At 41.7% G+C, this 16,311-nt stretch overlaps 1 pseudogene; it reads right to left on the reverse strand.

Annotated features, from left to right (window-relative positions):
• Nucleotides 1-4,434: 4,434 nt before the first annotated feature.
• Nucleotides 4,435-10,948, reverse strand: LOC112220708 (annotated as a pseudogene).
• Between the last annotated feature and the right edge of the window lie 5,363 nt (nt 10,949-16,311).

Genomic DNA, 16,311 nt, shown 5'->3' on the forward strand with positions numbered 1-16,311 from the left:
TACAGGCTTCCTTCTCTTTACTTTGTCATTTTAGTTTAGTATTGTCGAATAACTAAATTGTTGTTGATCCATCCTCCTCAGTTCTATCACAGCCATTAAACTATGTTTGGCCTCATGGTGAAAAAGTTTACAGAACTTACAAACAGGAGCTGAAAGAGTTCAAATAACAGATCCAAAGTTTGCGAGCACAAACGCAATCCTGCTTTGGCGTGAGCAATTAAAATATCAGCTTCAATCAGCCCATGGATCCATCTCCAACTGGCCTGACCTTGCTTTCAAAAGGCAAAACACAAGGCAGTGGAATTTTCCAGCCCAGCTGGCAATGAAGCCTGTCTGCTGGAGCTGAATACATTGGTGCTCCCTAAGGATCCACCTCAGTATCCGCTTCTGCTGCACATTGACAAGAATATATTCCCAAAAAATTGAGCGAGCGAGGCTTATTTCAATTGGATACATATTTATAACAGATTTTGTTGTATAACAGATTTCTTTAAAAAAGTATCTATACATAGTGTTTCAATAAACATAACATATCTTCGTGCAAAGCATGAAACTGAAGAGTTTTACAGTACAGCGCTGCATGTTCACCAAGACCTTCCGTTAATATGTTGGCCCTAATGATCAACAAATCCAAGTGCTTCCATTTTTAAATATATTTTATTTAATCTTTAACTAGGCAAGTCAGTTAAAAGCTAATTCTTATTTACAATGACGGCCTACCCCGGCCAAACCCGGATGCCGCTGGGCCAATTGTGTGCCGCCCTATGGGACTCCCAATCACGGCCGAATGTGATGCAGCATACTCTGTAATCCATCTCTTTTCCCTAGCTGAAAGAACAGGCTACAGAATGCATTTCATCATTGCAGTTGGTTCCCTTTCAAATACTTGTTTTGATGTACCACATGTCGGATTCGCTAGCATCACCTATTAGGCTTGGGTGGCATCCAGATCGTCATACCGACCTTGTGCCATACCGGGATATTCTGCAATACTGGCACTGAACACAAGGGGTGGTGTTTTCAAACCCCACTGATACTCTAATCTGAAGGATTGCAATGCCAACAAATACATGGAAAATCCCATAGAGAATGCTAATTAAATGAGACTAGTTTCAGGAAACTAAGCATATGACGCACGTCACTACTTCTCAGGAGAAGCATTTGAACGTAAACATTAATTTTTTAAATCAAAATGCGTGTCAGAAATGCCTTCTGGAACACGTGAACTTTAATGTGCCTTAATAACAAATTTATACTCCCGAGTCCACAAAGCTTCAGCTTTTCCTCGTCCTGCTTCTACTGCGATTGATTCACGCAACCAGACCACTGCATCCCCATCTTACGAGTGGCTGAGGATAAATCTTCGCTTTTAAACAACTCTCCTCAATAGAGCAGGGCCAAGACATAGCAGTAATATCCTACTGCCCAGGATTAGGAATACTGTATTAGGAACAATGCGCTGCTTTTCTTTCGGCTACATTGCCTGACATCTTACATCATGCCACCGGCTGCTCTGTACCCAGAGAGCCCACTTCCCACATCTATCCGGACTGACTTGCTGCAGCCTGGTAGAAGCTACAACCCTGTGAGGGCCCTGAGAGACCCCATTCCCAAAACAGTGACCTGGAGAGCTGACAAACCCTTGAATTTTTTTATTTAACCTTTATTTAACCAGGCAAGTCAGTTAAGAACAAATGTTGCCTATCCTCCGTTTTCAGTCTACATGGAGCAAAGAAACAGGACCTTCCCATCATCTTCGAGCCCCTCGATGGCCAGTGACTTTCGGTCAGCCGGTACACGCTGCTCACGACCAGTCCAGGCTGCTATCATCATGCAGGATTTGTACCCTAGCAAACAAAGCAATTATATACCCTCACCTGGATGCTATAGCAGGCCTGTGACTCCTGGAAAAGAGTGCCAGCCCCCTTAGGCACGCTCTCTGTTTTACAGTTGATGCATTTTCTTGGAAGAATGATACGACTAAACAGATCGTTCCTTCCTACACTCGGTTTTCCATTTTCCTAAAATGCCAGACTTTTTTGGACGGAGAGGTTTCGTCATTGTTACGGTCATCTAGCCGCTTTCTCAGCCTGCGAGGGCCCCGACAGGAACACAGTTTATCCAAACTTATGTCGCTTACGCCCAGCCTCTAAGTCTATAGCTCGTCCTGGGACGTGTCTATTGTGCTGAAGATTCTTTCACAGCAGCTACTAGCCGCTGAGAAGCATAGAGATGTAATATTCCTCAGTCTTTCGCTTTACTACTGCCCTTGGTGTACCTAAAGCGAGTGTGTGGACTGCTCTTTACCAGCCACTGTTCGAGCCTGCAGTCTTTCAGGTTAATGTACCTAACCCCATCCATTGGCACGGGTTGACATTTTCTCTTTGTCACACCTTGGAGCCTATGGCTTTTTTCCTGTCGCCTTCCCCAGAAGGGTGTCCTCATCATTGTCCAGTATGTGTGTTGCGCACCTACTTGGATGGAATGAGAGCTCAGGCAACGTTATGATGCTCTTCATTCATTGGGAAACCAATGGACCCTTCTATCTTAGACGATATCCTGCCGGATCATGAGGACTATTATATTTATTCATAATGGCGTGGGTGATAGCCTTCGGAGGGGCCTGAAAGGTCCCTCTCCTACAGAGGAGTGTACCTCTTGGGTACAGTTTTTGGGACATATCACATTAAACTTAGATTTTGTGAGGCACAAATTGGGCTTCCCCTCAGTTATGAGGTTTTTCCCAACGGGTTGTTTATGCACCTTCTTGGTGCGTACTCCCTCCGTTTCAGAGCCTCTGTTGTGACTACCCTGGCTTCAGAGACCATGTTTGCGATAGGAAGAGAAGCATGCTTGATAATAACCAGAGTGGCTCCTTATACTTTATTTAAAAGGGGGAGATCAAGCTGATCCTAACTGTTAAAGGCCTATTTCTATTTTGCCTTGTTTATCAAAAGTGTTGTAAAAACTTGTCAATAATCAAATGACTGGCTTTCTTAATGTCTATAGTATTCTCTTGAGTATGCAATCTGGTTTCCACTCAGGTTATGGATGTGTCACTGCAGCCTTAAAGCTCCTCAATGAGGTCACCATTGCACTTGATTCTAAGCAATGTTGTGCTGCTATTAATATTGACTTGGCCAAAGCTTTTGATACGGTAGACCATTCCATTCTCGTGGACCAGCTAAGAAGTATTGGTCTCCGAGGGGTCTTTGGGCTGGTTTGCTAACAACCGCTCTCAAAGAGCGCAGTGTATAAAATCAGAAAATCTGCTGTCTCAGCCACTGCCTGTCACCAAGAGAGTACCCCAAGGCTCGATCCTAGGCCCCACACTCCTCTCAATTTACATCAACAACATGGCTGAGGCAGTAGGAAGCTCTCGCATCCATTTATATGCAGATGATAGTCTTATACTCAGCTGGCCCCTCCAGATTTTTTGTTAAATGCTCTACAACAAAGCTTTCTTGGTGTCCAACAATCTTTCTCTACCCTTAACCTTGTTCTGAACACCTCCAAAACAAAAGTAATGTGGTTTGGTAAGAAAAATGCCCCTCTCTCCACTGGTGTGATTACTACCTCTGAGGGTTTAGAGCTTGAGGTAGTAACCTCATACAAGTACTTGGGAGTATGGCTAGGCCGTGCACTGTCCTTCTCTCAGCACATATCAAAGCTGCAGGCTAAAGTTAAATCTAGACTAGGCTTCCTCTTTCGTAATCGCTCCTTTCACCCCAGCTGCCAAACAAACTGTGATTCAGATGACCATCCTACCCCTGCTTGATTACGGAGACGTAATTTATAGATCGGCAGGTAAGGGTGCTCTCAAGCAGCTAGATGTTCTTTACCATTCGGCCATCAGATTTGCCACAAAGGCTCCTTATAGGACATCACTGCACTCTATACTCCACTGTAAACTGGTCAGCTCTGTATACCCGTTGCAAGACCCACTGGTTGATGCTTATTTATAAAATCCTCTTAGGCCTCACTCCCCCCTATCTGAGATCTACTGCAGCCTTCATCCTCCACATACAACACCCATTCTGCCAGTCACATTCTGTTAAAGGTCCCCAAAGCACGCACATCCCTGGGTCGCTCCTCTTTTCAGTTTGCCGCAGCTAGCGACTGGAACGAGCTGCAACAAAACACTCAAACTGGCCAGTTTTATCTCAATCTCTACATTCAAAGACTCATTCATGGACACTCTTACTGACAGTTGTGGCTGCTTTGTATGATGTATTGTTGTTCTTAACTGACTTGCCTAGTTAAAGGCTAAATACAATTTTAGAAAATGAGATGAAGGGCTCACCTTATTTGCCACTCTACTTGTCTGTCGGTCTCCAACAGATGTTTCCGGTTATTTCGAGAGAATAGTTGATCCTAGCGAATCCCACATGTGAAGACATCTCACTCATTATCAGAAATTCGGGGTTACGTAAGTAAGCTTAGGTTGTTTTATTACTGTAGAAAATCTTTATGCTTGCAAAACTAACCCTACTGGTCTCATCTGTGATTCAATCAAACTTAGCACACTAACTCCCACAGACCCCTTTTCACTTTTTATCTTAGGCACACGCTAAGACAATGTGTGTGCCTAAAAACCCATGTACTGTAGATACTACAGGTTAACCATAATAGCAGCAACTAATATCTTAACGGTTAACTACAAACAACATTAAGTGCCCTTATTGTAACTGTGGGACATTCAATATATTCATTAAATGTTGAGTCCTTTCTGAATATAGCAACAATTCAGATCTTCCCTTCTAAATAGTTAATTATCGAAACAAGGCATTATCATGACATCCCTTTAGATTTAATCTCTGCAGTGACTTAGAGGTGGTGTTTGAGGTAAGGGTGTTCAGCTGATGATGGTCCTGGCCCAGCTTGCAGAGTACAGGTTGTGGTCCTGGCCTGGGTCTCTCTCCATGAGGTACAGTTCCACAGCGTGGACCACCAGGTCAGTCTGGAAGCTAGCAGGGTCGAAACCCACCCACAGGGTGAAGCGGTAGTCCCAGGAGAGCAGAGTAGCCTATCACCTGGAATTCCTTCAGGTTATACAGGTCAGAGTTCTCCTGGGGGGTGTCTGCAGGCCTGGGGATACTGGCTGCAGTCCTTGCTGTAGTCTAGGTGCTTGAAGGAGTAGGCCAGGTTGTCTCCCTAGGGTACAGAGCTCCACGTCGAAGGAGTTGTCAGGACAGGGGAGTGGGGGCTTCAGCCCAGCCAGGTAAGACACTGTGGGGAAGACATCTAGCAGCTCATTCACATTCCTCCAGTGAGATCGTCACAATCCATCAACAGAACTGGGAATAACAATGTCACATAGTAGAGAACAAACTTCTCTTGCACCATCTGTCCTGTGGGAGAATGATTGTCACAGGAAGGAGTCAGAGGATTATGAAAGTCTCAAATTACTCAATGGCTTCCTTTCCTTCACTGTACCAATGTCTGATAGGGGGAAAAAAAGACTGGATAGGTTTCCAGCATACTGCTTTCCTCTGTCACACCTTGCAAGATCAGTGCTAATTATATAATAAAGTACAAGAGAAGTACATACAAGGAATTAAAACTAGTTACTAACTATATGAGTGAATACCTTGTGTAAAGTGATGCTGTGCTGGACCAAACACATCTATGTAGGGAAAGATCTCATCCCCTGGCGGACTGCAGTCACACCTGGTACGTAGAACATTAGGGGAAGGCGAGTGGCCACGTCAAAGTTGCTGTATTTGGCCCATTCCCCATGCTACCCAAGTGACCATCCTTTAAGAGAAAGGAATCATATTTTGCAAAAATGACAATGCAATCAGACAACATAAAATGTATTATTGGCCATGGTATGCAACATATTGGCACGGAATAAAAAACATGTAACTATAACTCATTTTACATACTAAGCTCCTGTAAATCAACCTACAGTTCATAGTCAAGACAACATATCAGTCCCTCCAGGATTTCGGCAGGGATTTTTTGTGAAATTTGTAGGCAAAAATTCTGACATTTTGCACGGTAATATGCAATGATTTTGTCCAATTTATTGTAGAAATGCGATGACGAGGGAAAACATTTGTCGACGTGTGTCTTGATTGAACCATATTATGTGGTAAATTAGAGGTGATTGGTTGAAATTGCATGCCCTCTTTATAAACTGTGGTGATGGTCAGTTTTATGCGATGATTTGACTTTTTTTAATGCAGAAGTGCAGTGATTGTTCAAATTTGCAAGCCCTCGCATAATATGGAGGGAATTGTTGATTTTTCAACAAAAAAAAACATGATCACAGAATCCTGGAGGGACTGATATATGCTATGAATGGATCCAAGCTGGTGAAGTAAATCTTTGTCAACTCAGGAAGCTGAAGGCAGAATTTTGATGTTCTCACACCCCCATCTAGTGGCTAAAGAGTACCTCAAGTACTGCCATTAACAAACCATTAGACACTAGGGGTTCGTTCAGTTTGATTAAACGTTTGGTACATTGTGTGACGGTTCGTACTGAATGACATGTTTCCCCGCGTTCTTTAACAAATTTTGAGGTACGTTTGCTCCGTTTGGTGTGTGTGGTGGGGTGTGGCTTGGAGCAATGAGTGACGTATTTAAAGGGCAGCGGTGTATTTTGAATCGTCATACCAACCCACGACCAAACTCCTCCCCGTTTTTCAACTTGTCATTCAGAACAGCAACGTTTCTATTTAACTGAACACTGCACACCATTTTTTCATACTGAACCCAGCCCAGTTTAGGACTGGGCTATATGGCCAAATTACTTTACCATGGTCTGAAGTAAAGACCACATCATTGTCTTTAGCCAGGCCCAGATCATCCAGAGTATTTGACAACATGCCCACTTGGGAGTCCAGGTACATCACAGAGACATAATAGTGCTGTCGAATCTGGAGCTGAGTCACAAACATTGTCTGATGAAGGTCTCTGACTGAAAGATTTTTAACTCTTGATTTATAATAAACAATATTTATTCTATAATGAGAGTGTCTTGACATAACTTCTGATGCTGAATCACTAACACAAATATTAATAGTATGTGGTATGAAACCAAAAACAGCTCTTCAAAGGGTTCTCCTTTGGGGACAGCCGAAGAACCCTTTTAGGTTCTAGATAGCACTTTTTTTCCAAGAGTGTACATGTATAATCAACCTGGAATTCCTTTGGTATTGGTTCATATGGGAAGCTGACATTCAGAGCTTGAACATCTTCCTTATGTCAGTCCAGGGATTGTAGGTCATGCTGGGGAGGCCTTTAGGACCATCAGGGTCTGAAGCCAGGGTCATCTTATCCAGGGGGTAGAGCTTCAAGACCTCCTAATACACAAAGTTTGTTAGGCAATTGGCAAAGCCTTTCATCAGTTAACAAATCATACCATCTACATTAGGGCTCTCCAACCCTGTTTCTGGAGGGATACCCTCCTGTAGATTCACCCCAACCCCAGTTGTAACTAACCCGTTTCAGCTTATCATCAGCCGTTTATTAGAATCAGGTGCGCTTGAATAGTGTTGGAGCAAAAACCTACAGGACGGTAGCGCTGCAGGGACAGGGTTGGAGAGCCTGATCATTCTATTGGGGGAATCATACTTGCTCATTAATGCCATCTGATTGCACAGGTTAAAAAGTCAATGTCTGAAAATAAGGGCAGCTGCAGGTACGGTACCTGTGGGATTCTGAAGGGAATGTGAGGTTTGTGGAATCCAACAGCCAGAAATAAGTGCTTCTCAGAATCCCTTGTGGACTTGAGCAGTCTGACAGCCTCTGTGCTCTCCATGTCTGGTAGTGTCCCCAGAGGGGGTTCTGACACATTCACCGAGCACAGCAGGTTGACATGCAGTTGGCCATCAATGCCCTTGCAAACCTAAACAAACCAACATTTTCTTTAGCTAAACAACATTTTACATGTATGAATGTGAAAATGCACCAAAAAAAACATCTTACGATAAGCAGTTTGAGTATTACATAGAGAGATGGCTCAAAACAGGCAGGCAGAAGCATCTTTAGCCATTATACCTTAAAGATGGAATCCGCAGTAGGAAGAAACAGCGCCACTGTCCACCCTACCAATGTTGTTTTTGTTGAAAAAGTGGTGACAAGTCTTGCGCAATGTGGTAAATAAAATAAAATAAATAAAAAATGCAGTCCATATTCTGCTGTTCTATTCCTGTGCAATGATGTCCGAGGGAAAAAAAGTGCTTCGCTGTTTTACGGTATCCACTAAGGGTTTCCATTTGGAAAATGTGGCACCGGACATTTGACCAGCAGAATATTAATTCAGCAGACATAAATGTACCGGACCCAAGGGCATTGGGTGAGTAACCTGATTAGGGCCTCTACCCACAGTGCTAAGAATGACAGAAATCACATTTAGATTAAGGTAATTCATATTAACAGAACATGCAAATGGAAGATGCAACGATTTGTGGTCCTTGTTAACAAATTCTGATGTGTACTTTGAAGATGTTAGAACTGTCCACATTGACTTTTCCTCAGCTAACAAGAATAACGAACAGCAAAATCACTAGCCCCCATAGTATAAAAGTTTACCTGTACTATTGGTGCGCTTGTCGAGAAAGAAAGCCTATTCCAAACAGACTCTGGGACAGCTGTGGGATGATAGATCCCAAATTCATACAACCAGGCCTAGACTACATAAACAAAACAAAAGTTAAAAAGAAAAGAGTCTTACACAACAGACCAGAACATTCATTTAAAAATGTTGATAAACTATTATTTACATTATAAAGTTCAGCAATACACACAAGGCAGTAGGCTTCATGTGAATGTTAGTACCATAATGCAATTAGCAGGGCAAAGTGTTGTTAAAAGCACACCGCACATGCTAGCGGTTTCATGTGACAGAGATGATGAAACAACTAGCATGGGTTGCTAATATGACACGGATTGTGCCTTTGGCTAATGGACAATGAAATAAATTTGATATAAAATAATTGCCTCCACGGATATGGTCAGATTTTGGATAGGTTTCTTTAAAGCAAGGTAAGATATGCCTCATAATATGCAGTAAAATGTTCAGGTTTCAAACAATTAAGTATATGTTTTCAAAATGCATACTGCCTCCAGCTCATTGCAAAGTGGTGTGTGTTGTGCGCTGATGAAGCCTGCCTCCTGTTGTCTATGCATTTGCTGTTTGAGATGCTGTAGCAGCAGCTCTTGCTCTGTCTGACAGGTATTCCACTCAAAGGCTCTGTATGTGTATGCTGTACTCGTGATAAGAGACATAAACTAATATACTGTACACATGGGCCAATTTAGTTCCACCAAATTATGCAAATTAACCTATAGACCGATTCGCATGACCAGTCAAATGTATTTACATCCACTGGTATTTACATCAATTAATAGGCTTAAAAGCATTTAGCAATGGGCTTTTTCCTCTCCCGGTGGACAATTGACTGGCAGCATTTTTATTTATCAGCTTTTCAACAATACATAAAAAAACTATTTAAAAAAAATACTGTCCAAAACCCGGCTAGTACCGGCTAATGGAAACCCTGGTTTTCTTAGAGTAGTATCTACACAATTAACTTCTTTGTTGTAATATCGCAAACAGACGTGGCAGTTTCACCATTAAGGATTCCAGCTTTAAATGAATGTTTGTATACTGAATTGAATCCATTCACTATACTGAATAGTACCCATTAAATATACAAACATTAATTTAAGTCATACATGACCAGAGCATCTGTAGACTAGGGAGACACGGCAGCAGTCAAGGCAAACACTGACCTTCCTATTATCATATTTGAAAGAGGGAGGATGATAAGGAGGTACAGACCAGCTGTATGGGTAATCATCTGAGTGATTGGCGGCTGGCTATGCCTTCAACACAAGCACATAAAACAGTGATAGTAGCACAACACAATGACTCAGGAGGACAAGTATTAACAAGGCAACTAAAACAGCCTCTAGCAATTTGAAAGCTCTCACATGAGATCCTGCACCAAATAAGCAGGGAGATATTTGAAAAAAACTGGAAACAGTGGATATTAACCAAAGTGCAGAAAACCAGAGAATTGTTAACACATTTTTCAAAGTAGACTGATAAAATAAATTCACCAACCACTAAAAACATTAAGTAGGTCTAGAAAAATGGCTAGGATATTTACCTGGATGAAAGACCTTCCCCACTGGCATAGTGGTGTAGCCCTTTGACTTGAAGCACTGAGGGAGAGTTGTGTAGATCCCTGCATGGACTCTCCAGTGGGAGATAAAGTCATAACTTGGTTGTGTCAGGTCTACGACTTGTTAGTAAGGAGGTCCGACTTGGTGCACACACTGCTTGCTACAAATTGAATGACAGAAAGAAAGAAAAAAGGTGAAGAAGAAAAGAGATTCATTTATACAATTACAATGGATTGCAAATTTAAGTTGGCTTGGGCTACATAACTAAATCACGTATCTGCTGTAGGCCTACCTGGGCATATGCGTTGAGAAAGACATTGCGTTTAGAGGCAAGATGATCAATGTCCTGTTTCACAACAGGATCCCTGTAGTATCCTAATGTTGGTCTCATATCATCAGCTATGATGAAATTAACATTTTGTCAGTCTAAAGGAAAACAAATGAGTGTTACAATGTTGCCCCACCATAATCAGCTACAAATGTAGCAAGCAGAAGTGGATAGAGTACAGGGCTCAACGTGTCCCTCAAGGAGGCTAGAAAGAGATTTAGACTTGGAAAAGTTGAATATTTTCAGAAGGAGTTGGGTAATTGGTTAAGGGAGGAGGATTGCAGGGAAAGAGAGAAGAGGTTGAAAAGACTGAGGCAGGCAGAGGATGGGTTTGTATCTGGTGAAGCTAGCAATAACAAGGGAGAGGGTATGTCAAGGAAGATTGGTGCCAAGTTCAAACACAGTGAGCCTGACGCCAGTTCGAGTTCCTGTGGGTGAAATGGAAGGGGTAGATGGTGTTGTGAGGAGCTTGGAGCCTGTGCCTTGCATTGATGGCCATGGTTATGACCAGGCTTCCTAGCGTCATAGCAATGATTATCAAGTCACAGGACATAGATGTTGTGGTGGCAGCTGCAAAGTAGTACTTGGGGGTACAAAATTTGACTTCAGAAGAGTTACAGGGTGTGTTGAGTGGTAGTGTCCCGTCCTCTCAGGTCGTTGGTGGTTGATTTTAATGAGTGTAGGGTTAGTTGGGAGGGTGATAAAAAATAAAAAAAATTAAATCGTTTCCCCCTTTCTATCGAAAAGTGTAATGGATTTTTAAAAATTACCCTGCCAACTAAACCTACACATTAAAAAACCCACCACCTCTTTGACCCTATCCGATCCTACTCCAGGGAGGACGGGACACTACCACTCAACATACCCTGTAACTCTTCTGAAGTGAAATCTCATATACCCAAGTACTTCTCTGCAGCTGGCACCACAACATGTATTTTCTGTGATTTTACATTTCATTTCTGCAGTACAGTTGATAACCATTGCTATTAATGCTAAGAGCCAACCTTACTGAAGTGTATATCATTTGTTGGCCTATCCCTCTGTACTAGCACAGATCTACTACTCACATGGATCCTCACCCTTGACCCATCATGCTCTACTTTCTTCACTGCCTCAGCATACGACACCTTCTGTAGACCATCATCGTACTTCTCTATCACCCTTCTTGAAAATTGACCACATCTCCCTTTCTGCCATCCTCACACCCACATCCCAGCCTTGATCAACCATGAACTCCCAGTCAGTCAGTCAGTCCTACAAATATCAGCAGTTTTGCAAAATGAAAAAAAAAAAAAAAAAAAAAAAAAAAACGGGGGAAATAGGGAAAAAAATACAAACCAATATCAATGTACACCTTTAGTCAGATTAAAATGTCTACTTAGGCTCTGTGGTAAGTTGGTGGTTGAAGATATCCCTCTAGTGGTGTGGGGGCTGTGCTTTGGCAAAGTGGGTGGGGTTATATCCTTCCTGTTTGGCCCTGTCCGGGGGTGTCGTCGGATGGGGCCCCTCCTGTCTCAGCCTCCAGTATTTATGCTTCAGTAGTTTATGTGTCGGGGGGCTAGGGTCAGTTTGTTATATCTGGAGTACTTATCCTGTCCTATTCGGTGTCCTGTGTGAATTTAAGTGTGCTCTCTCTAATTCTCTCTTTCTTTCTCTCTCTCGGAGGACCTGAGCCCTAGGACCATGCCTCAGGACTACCTGACATGATGACTCCTTGCTGTCCCCAGTCCACCTGGCCGTGCTGCTGCTCCAGTTTCAGCTGTTCTGCCTTATTATTATTGGACCATGCTGGTCATTTATGAACATTTGAAAATCTTGGCCATGTTCTGTTATAATCTCCACCCGGCACAGCCAGAAGAGGACTGGCCACCCCACATAGCCTGGTTCCTTTCTAGGTATCTTCCTAGGTTTTGGTAATTCTAGGGAGTTTTTCCTAGCCACCGTGCTTCTACACCTGCATTGCTTGCTGTTTGGGGTTTTAGGCTGGGTTTCTGTACAGCACTTTGAGATATCAGCTGATGTACGAAGGGCCATATAAATACATTTGATTTGATTTGATTTTGATTTGATTTAGAGGGAAGAACATCTTTAGAAAGTATTCCAAAATTATCTATCCAGATTTCGGCCATCGGATAGGATTAAATTATATTATATTTCTATACATTTAATCCTATCCAAAAGCCAAAATACGGATAGCTAACATTTGAAAAACTGGGCCCAAGAGATCCAAAAACCTTTCGGCCGCATTCCCAAATATATATCCATTTCCTTTGATTTCTTGTTCGTTTGCCTGAAATATTTCAAATTGCAAAATGAATAGGCTGGAGTGGAGTGCTCTCAGGAGAATAATGATCCACAAAACCACGCAGTCAGCACATCTCAGCATCAGGAGAAGCTCATATTCCAATAGCATCTGTTAACACCAATACATCCTACCAAAATACAACCTATGACTGCCCTGCTAATGTGCCTTGCTGGACCTTGTAAACTAACTGATCCAAATATTTTCCTAATCAAACATGCATTCAAAACACGGCAGTTTTGAGTGATTATTCAAATAGTTGTTTGGAAGAAAATATAGTTCTTTATTTATTGTTTAATTATTCAAGATTCCATGTGTCATTTAATTTCAGAATAAAATGCTTGATTGTACTTAAAGGCATGAATGACTCGTAATGACATGAATGAATGATTGATTATATTGAAGTAGGCTAAGTTACATTAGGGGATAAAACAGAATGCGCTCTCACAACTCAATGGTGGATAGCTTATATTTAAACAAGGCTACTAAGCGAATCAAGAGCAAAATAATGCACTTGATTTAGGCTACATTATTGCATGCTAAATGTTTGTCAGTGACAGATGAGCAAACAAAATATATTAGCTACCACCGCCAAAGATCAATTAAGGTCATTTCCATGTAAAACAACCTGCTCTCAGAGCATTTCGTATTATTCTGTACGTAAACCCAAGAAATTCCATTTAGTATGATATGTATTAATCTGTGGTTGTCCGTTACCCATTTTGTATGATATGTTACGAATTACAATTCGCATATGTTACGAATTACAATTCGTATTATACTACTGTAATATTGTAATACAACAAAATGTGGAAAAGGTCAAAGGGTATGAATACTTTCAGAAGGTACTGTATTCATATTCTTATACACAGTACAGTTCAATTAAATATTTAGAAAGATGAGAGGTACTGTGATGCAATATATTTTTTATATGTTTTTTTTAAAGCTAAACTCGCTTTTTGCCTGGGTAACCTATGATGGCAGAGCATTCCACGATGACATGGCTCTACAATGCCTTCAGAAAGTATTCACAACCCTTGACTTTTCCTACATTTTGTTGTGCTAAAGCCTGGATTAAAAATGTATTAAATTTCGCTTTTTTGTCACTGTTATATACACAATACACGCTGTATCACATCCAGCTGTGATTGGGAGTTCCATAGGGTGACGCACAATTGGCCCAGCATCTTGGGTTTGGCCAGAGTAGGCCGTCATTGTAAATAATAATTTGTTCTTAACTGACTGGCCTAGTTAAATAAACGTGAAATAAAAAAATTCAAAAATTCAAACAAACCCCATAATGTCAGAGTGGAATTATGTTTTATTTTTTTTACAAATAATTAAAAATGAAAAGTTGAAATGTCTTGAGACAATAAGTATTCAAACCCTTTGTTATGGCAAGCCTAAATAAGTTCAGGAGTAAAAATGTGCTTAATAAGTCACATAATAAATGGCATGGACTCTCTCTGTGTGCAATAATAGTGTTTAACATTATTTTTTTTATGACTACCTCATCTCTGTATCCCACACATACAGTACAATTATCTGTAAGGTGGGAGTGGATTTCAAACACAGATTCAACTACAAAGACCAGGGAGGTTTTCCAATGCTTTCAAAAGAAGGTCACCTGTTGGTGTTTGGGTAAAAAAATATATATACAAAAAAACATATATTTTTTTTTTATCTCGGCAAATCAGTTAAGAACAAATTCTTACTTACAATGACAGCCTACCGGGGAACAGTGGGTTAACTGCCTTGTTCAGGAGAAGAATAACAGATTCTTACCTTGGGGATTTGATCCAGCAACCTTTTGGTTACTGGCCCAACACTCTAACCACTAGCCTACCTGCCGCCCCAAATATTGAATATCCCTTTGAGCATGGTGAAGTTATTAATTACACTTTGGATGGTGTATCAATACACCCAGTCACTACAAAGATACAGGTGTCCTTCCTAACTCAGTTGCCGGAGAGGAAGGAACAAACTCAGGGATTTTACCATGAGGGAAATGGTGACTTTCAAACAGAGTTTAATGGCTATGATATGAGAAAACTGAGGATGGATCAACAACATTGTAGTTACTCCACAATACAAACCTAATTGACAGTGAAAAGAAGGAAGCCTGTTTGCCAAAAAAATGGCCTTTGGCCTTTTTGTCCTGAATAAAAAGGGGTATGTTTGGGGCAAATCCAATCCAATACATTACTGAGATACACTCTGCATATTTGCAAGCATGGCAGTTAGGGATAGGTGATATCTAACACACAAACATATACTATGTTGAAGTTTGAACAGGTCAGACTTAACCTGAGTGCTTTGACATAGTCACATTGATGGGTATAGCGGCGTAGATAAGCTCCTGGCCGCTCATTAAAGATACTGGTCGGTCGGTCGGACGGACAGGCGGGTGGGCGGACGGTGGGACGCACGGACAGACGCACACACACACGCACGGATGGCACGCACACACACACACACACACACACACACACACACACACACACACACACACACACACACACACACACACACACACACACACACACACACACACAGAGAGAGAACACTGATTACATTACAAATGGTGGTTATGATTAGCCTGGTGGAAGTAACCTGATTGTTGCATATCATAAAATATATCATAAAATGAAATAGAATGGTGAACACAGCAATCAGGCTGGTTCCACCAGACTAGGTTATGCCCTTCCATTAATAGGAATACTCACAGCAAGGGCATGTCTGCATGATGCTGATCAGGGTCCCCTTGCTGGTCTACTCTATGCTTCACGTTCGGCTGCAAACTGGACATCTCTCAATCAATTACAGCAGACAATCTTACGAGGTGTTTTCACGGGGGGGGGCTGTGAGTGATATAGTGATATAATAGACAGCCAAGTGGTAATATGCATTTTGTTCGAAAGAAAGGACAACGTTTTTTGTTTAATGCACTTCACAACCGAAATTACTCTGCAAGTTGTATCTGCTTGGTTGGGGAATTAGCTTATTAGTTTATCAAACCGGTTATTTTTTAATACAACTTTTCACATTTCATAACACGCATTACCCGTCGTTGTTGATGAAGCTGTCTGTGTCACCAGGGCAGTAACTTGGTCACTATCAGAGAACTCATGATAGCGTGAGGACTCACAAAGGTACTTGTGTCGCATGACACACTATATTCTATGCATGACAAGCTGTGAAAATAGCAAGTGATCAGTGAATTAAATTATTTTTGGAGGTCGATAAATCATTGCAATCACATTGCTGGACATGTTATGACACCCATCTTTGCTCCTTTTGGTAGGTCACGGCATCCATTCATGAGCAGGGGATCAGTCTGGCAACCAACTGTGCACTTTGTCTAACAGAAAAGCAGGGTCAACGTTTGTCCTCATCCCTCAATTATAAAGATACACGTAGCGTATTTTTCCACACGTAGCGTAGAGAAATCGTCTGTCCTCAGTTGCAACACTCACTACCGAGTTCAAAACTGCCTCTGGAAGCAACGTCAGCACAATAACTATTTGCCGGGAGCTTCA

The sequence above is a fragment of the Oncorhynchus tshawytscha genome, linkage group LG21, assembly GCF_018296145.1.
Source record: "Oncorhynchus tshawytscha isolate Ot180627B linkage group LG21, Otsh_v2.0, whole genome shotgun sequence".
Taxonomy (NCBI): Eukaryota; Metazoa; Chordata; class Actinopteri; order Salmoniformes; family Salmonidae; genus Oncorhynchus; species Oncorhynchus tshawytscha.